The sequence below is a fragment of the Lagopus muta genome, chromosome 13 (assembly GCF_023343835.1).
Source record: "Lagopus muta isolate bLagMut1 chromosome 13, bLagMut1 primary, whole genome shotgun sequence".
Taxonomy (NCBI): domain Eukaryota; kingdom Metazoa; phylum Chordata; class Aves; order Galliformes; family Phasianidae; genus Lagopus; species Lagopus muta.
In genome coordinates, this window is record NC_064445.1 from 6945151 (window position 1) to 6951150 (window position 6000).

The 6000-nt window shown below is 43.0% G+C and overlaps 1 protein-coding gene across 1 annotated transcript in view; it reads right to left on the reverse strand.

The window, feature by feature from the left end:
- The window catches only part of PCDH11X (protocadherin 11 X-linked), a 439839-nt gene extending 434247 nt beyond the window's left edge, over positions 1-5592 (reverse strand). The window contains exon 1 of the mRNA XM_048959958.1: positions 5083-5592. The gene's annotated coding sequence lies outside the window, so the exon portion shown is untranslated. The remainder of the gene's footprint in view (positions 1-5082) is intronic.
- Positions 5593-6000: the final 408 nt, after the last annotated feature.

Below are 6000 nucleotides of genomic sequence, written 5' to 3' on the forward strand. Positions count from 1 at the left end.
GGTATGTATATATATGTAGACAGCAGAAAGCTCAAAAATTACAAATTAAATTCTTACAAAAATAATAAAACCACGTCCTTAAGGATGTAACATGTAAACACTGCTGACTACATCACCAGTGACATATTATTTCTACACCAGCAGAAAAGCATTCCCTTAAACAGCCCTATCAAATCAAAGCCTTATACAATGCAAGATGTTCTGCCAGGTAAATGAAGCAGGCAAAGTTTCCTAGCACAGAGAACTCCTCTATCTAACCCCACAGAGATGGGTTTTAAATACAATGGACCACCTCGGTTTATAATTTCACTATTAAATTTGGAAGTCACCATTAATTTCAAGGTTCATTTGTCTCTCTGAGAACATATTCAGCTCTGCTGAGCTGGTTACGTAGATTTGCTTGCCATGATACAGTCCTAGTTGTATATCACAACTTATGTAAAGGAAAACAACATTAATTTCAAAAGAACTTCCCTTGCAAAGTTAAAAGCACTTGCTGTTCAGTAGCCTAAGTTCTGCCATTCTCAAGCAAAACTTCTATACAACAATACCTTTGATACCATGTTAGCATGTTTAGCTCCTAAATAAGTGTCAGGTGTTAAGGTATCTATGTTTCATAATGCAAAAATTATTCAAGGCTCTGTTCCAATAGAAATGCTTTTGCAGACAAGAATCTTTGGCCCTCACTGTGTTGGATCAAGAAGTCTTACATTATCTGTGGAAGAACATTTATTTTCTAAGAGTATCTGAAATACTTGATGTTCAACAGGCCATTTATTAAAAGCACTGACACGACTCTTTACAGTTCCTTGTTTACTGTCAGAACCATGATTTGATTTTATCTGCATGTTTAAATTCCATGGTCTTTTATAGCAATATTGTTTTTTACATTCACTTTCCCTGGACCTTAATGAAACCTTCCCTGCAACTGGGGTGGGCTTTTTCTTTCCATTCAAGTATAAAATCTTACTGTGAAAAATATTGTTTGTCATCCTCATTTGGACGTGGGTTTTGTTCTAAAAAGTTTTATGAGAATTAAAAATTCTTTCACTTGCGCCAGGGGTAACAAGCAGCAATACTCAGAATATATTTTCCTTGTATTCAACTATTAGTCACAGTGTGACACCTTTAAGATAATTTTAAGGACAGTTTAAACTCCTCTTACAGCGAAGCTTTTAGAAGTGCAAAAGCTACAGAAGCTTTTATGCTTCCTGGCAAGTCACTCTGCTAATTCAGAGCCCGTAATTGAAAAAGACTGCCTTTTAAATCTATTTTCCTTATTTTACCATTGGATAATGAGAATGGGAGTCTCCCTTCAGATCTTATGAGATAATCAAATTCCCATTTCCACAGTAAATTTCCCACTTCATATTACTTGCCTTTATATACGCAGGGAGCATGAATTTTCAGAAGAGACAAGAAACGCTCATCGCTCCTTTGCCACGCTGAAGACTAACAACTGCTATAAATTCCCTCAGTGATCTCACTGCAGAAGGAGGCAATTGAGACAGCAGACTGTTAATCCTCCTTATCAATTTTTATTTAAGGGGCAAAACTTTCGTTGAATTGGACACCCATTTATTCTATTGCAATGTGCTTGGGAAAACAGCATGTGATATCTGGGGCCTGTGCCCAGTCACAGGCACCGTGTAGGACATGCAGCTGAAGCACTGATTGCACATGTATTTCCAGTTTGTAACTTCTAGCCTGCAATACCCATGAAGAGGTTACGAGCCTGGGAGCAACGACCTCGCTCTTTGGAGGCAGCTGACTAACAGACAGGCAATTGGAAAAGGTCTGGGGATGCTTTAGAAGAAAGGTCTCAAAGTGTACACTAACCATTAGTACCACCCCTGCACCTGTGACAGAAGGACTTGGTTTCTACACTGCTGTTCTCAAGTGAACTATCTGGTGAGCGTGCTTCAGCCACTGCATCCCCAAAATCCTTTTAACACCTGTGTCTGACACTCAATGTTAATCAAAAAGTGTGGTCCCTGTTAGCTTCTTGAGATAAGGATAACTTAAAGGGTTCAGACACAGACAGGGGGCTGTGCTCGGTTTTTGTAACTCTGCCCTTAGAAGAAATATCTAGAATAATGCCAAGGGCATCTAAAACAGCCTCAGATTGAACCAGTAAATCGAGATCTGACTAATTCCCGTGGTAAGACAGGGCTATTCTACTTTAAGGAGAGTCCTACTGCCTCCTTAATAATCCCAGGCCCCTTTAAAGCCCGCTATAAACACCCACCTGGCTCCATAAGGCTTTCCAGATTGGAAATAAATTATTTTGTTGTTGTTGTTGTTTTTCTTCTCTAAATTGCTCAGGCTGGAATTATTTTCTACCAAGCTTTCTATAAATCCAACTTTACAGTGCTATATTAGCAAATGTCAATTGTTATTACACTTCATTACTTAGGATAACTTCTTTTATACCATATGAATGCATTAAGCTTAGATCCCATCTGCAAAACTAAATGTTAAATTACTAAATAAATGGGTGTTCTAATAGAATGATTGACATATCTTAACTATGGAAGTGTGAAAGACTACAGAGTAAGACTACAAATGCAATACAGGACCGCAGGTTCAGATCTTTGATCTCCTTTTTCGCAGAGGCTGTGATGTATAAAGCCAATTCCACTGAGCAGACAGTACTACACTGAATATAAATTATCCTTTAACTACAGCAAGGCTTACACTCAAAGAAATGCTGCAAGGATGAACAATGCAGCCATGAAGCAATAAAGAGTTCTTCTGCAGAAAAATTACAGACCCAGATCTGCATGGATAACCATGTTTTCAGAAGATAAATTTTGTCTCAGCTGTAACTTGATAAAAATTGGAGTCAATTTTGGAACATTTGTACATACAGAAGTATAATTAATGAACACCGCTTACTTTTTCCATTAAAAAGTGAGGCAGGAATGCTTGCCTTATTTTCCAGACTCAGCATCGTTCCCCTCAGCATCATAACAGTTGTTTTGGAAGGTGGATATCAACAGTCTCAATTGAACATGGCTTGAAATCTAAGCACATCTTTTCCAGATATCTCCTCAGAAGAACCGTCTGCCTACTGAGCCTACACTAAGCTCCCTGGAGCTTAGCCATGAATATTCTAAACTCATCTCTTACAAATCACAAGAAGTCTCCGTTTGCCAAAATAAAACACTTAAGAGGAATTCAATACTCTTAAGCTGCTTTTCCTCACTTCCTTTGATTATTTTAAATGAATAATTTCTGTCTAAACTTTATGCTAAATATACAGCAGGAGAGACACTCAACAGTGGAGCTATTACCTCTGATTTTGTACACAACTCAAATGGGAAAACAAATTATTTGTGACAACCTGGGATATTTTGTTTTGTTTTAATCTACATAATTTTATAATTAACCAACTCTTTTGCAGTTATACAAAGATACTAATGAGTATCTTTAGAGGAAATTTCTCTATTGTTTATTTAAATTACAGTGTAGGTGGTTCTAAGAAATGGGTCATTCCCAGTCTATGCTGCCTATTTGTATAACAACTTCCATTGTGTGTGAAGAAGTTTGTAAATAAATGACAAACTTTTCTCCTGTCTTACCTCTTTTGACCTGTGCAGTCTGACAGATCAACACTGCTTCCACTGCTGACAAGCAAAAACTGAACATTTATCTTTGGCTTAATCTTTCTGTTCTCTTTGGGTTTCCTTTCAAAAAGACTCAAAGAAGGTGCTCTCTGTGGCTCATGCCACAAAGTTGTCTTTGCCAGAATAAAATTCAGCAAAAAAGAAGGCAAGGGTAAGCTGTTATCCACTGTTGTCCTCAGCTCTGCTTCGGTTCAATAAACTTGAACATCTTCCCCCTCCTTTGCCAATTGTGATAAGCAGCAACAATTACTCAAAATGCATTATCAACTCAAGCTCAAAAAGACAGGATCAGATGAGTTGGGTCCACCTTTCTCAAGCTTACAGCTGTTTTTCATGTCCGAGGGGGGCAAATAAGTCCCTGTTTGCCTCTTGTCACTGAATTCAGAGCTACTTCTTAAAGGCAACTACACCAAGGTTGCAAAAGGAATAGAAGACAAATCCTCTCCTTTCTACAGCCTACAGGGCTTCTGTGTGTGACCAGCAGGCTGTAGGCTTTGTGCCATTATGGCAAAACTCATAAATGAACCATCCTTCCCTTCCCTGAATGGTAAGAAATATTTTATCCTTGCCTTTCTGTGTTCTCTTTCCTTGCCTTTCTGTGGTCTCCATAGCTGAAACCAAGTATTCATTGGACATCACTGCAATGCTTCTCTAACCAATTCTAACTGCATACGGAGCTTGAGTAATTTAAAATATATTTCAGCTTGATCTCTGCTTTATCCCATTCCAGTACTCCACATACACAGCAACTTTAAGCTCACAGATATCCCTCCATGGTTCAAGAAAATCCTTCAATCTAAGAACTTCATTTACAATCCAGCATAGTTTCTGCTTTCTTGTCTCCCCACAGCAGCTAGACATTTTGATGCAATCCTCATTTAATGCAATCTCCATTACAGGATTATGATCACATCAATAAAATGCTCCATATGGTTTTTATTTTTGGTTGTTTTTTTTTTTTTTCATCCCTCTCCCTCTCTCATTAATACCAGCCACTCCATCTAGAAAAAAAAAAAATAAAAAGAAAAAAGAAAAAAACAGAAAGGAAAAAAAAATACCACAAAAAAAACACCCCACCAAATCCAACAGGATGATAGGATGCTCTAGGGAGGCTGTGGGGGGTACACATTCAACACAATGTAACAGCCAACGCAAACTGCCCATCAGAGGCTGAGCCCACAGATCTCCTCATTCCTGAGCTATGCAAGTTAGCTCTGTCCTCGCTGTTGAGCACAGATCGTAAAACATTATGTTACCAGACTAAAAATAAATATATATTTGCAATCACTTGCCAGCTCCATGTGCTTTCCACAAGAACATTTTACTCGATCGGTTCCATCCTATTCATACTGCTGTGAACGAACTGCTGATGCCCTGCTGGAGGGGGATACTGTGCATGAGCTCTAATATGAAAGGATGCAAAAATCCCTCTTTTCCCCAAGCCCCTTCTTACCTTCGGTGCCGTGGCTGCAAAAGATATCCCTATGCACGGGCTCCTCAGCACATCACCACGGCGGTTAGAATAGCGAAGGCTGCCCCACTGCATGCAAGTTGGAGTGCTTTGCAACAGCAAATCCTCGATCCAGAACACAAGCTGCTTCTTCCCGTGCAGTGAACCGAGCACGATTCATAAGCGACTTCCACATAGGGAACAAAATAGTAAAAGAAAGGGGGGAAGGGGGGGGGGGGGCGGAAAGAAAAAAAAGAAAAAAAGATTTCCTAACTTTTAGGTAAGCCCGAGTTTGTTTTATTTTTGTTGGGTTTTGTGAATCATTTGCTTTTGCAGCTGGCAAAAGGCCGGAAACGCGATCGCGCCCTGGAAGCCCCGCACCGGTCCACAGAGGTCCTGCCGCCTAACCTAAGTTGCGCGGGGAGACTTTGAACTCCGTGCCGCCGGGCAGCGCAGCCGGCAGCGCCCGGCCGTGGGCTGGGGGAGCGCGGAGCCGGGTCCCGCCGCAGGGCAGCCGCCGCCACTGGGCGCTCGCCTCCTCCCGGCGGGGCGGGCTGCGGGCCCGGCGCGGCCGCTGCGGCGCCCCTGGGGGCGCTGAGCCGCGCTGCCGGCGGCGCCCGGAGCCCGCGCTGTCCCGGCGGCGGCGGCGGCGGCGGCTCCGGCTCGGCACTGCCGCGGCCGCCCGCGCCCCGCTCTGCCGCTGCCAGCCGGCCCTCCCCGCGGCTGACATCAGCGCCAGGAGGAGGAGCGACGCCGGGGATGCGAATAGCCGAGCCGAGGGGGGTTCCCCCTCCCGGCGCCGCCCTGCCTTCTCCTCTCGGAGAATCCCCCGAAAGCGGCGGTACGGTCGCTCCGCCGCCTCGGCAGGGGGCAGCCCCCGGCTCCGCCGCCGCCCCTCGGGCCGAGCGAGGGGGCGAGGGG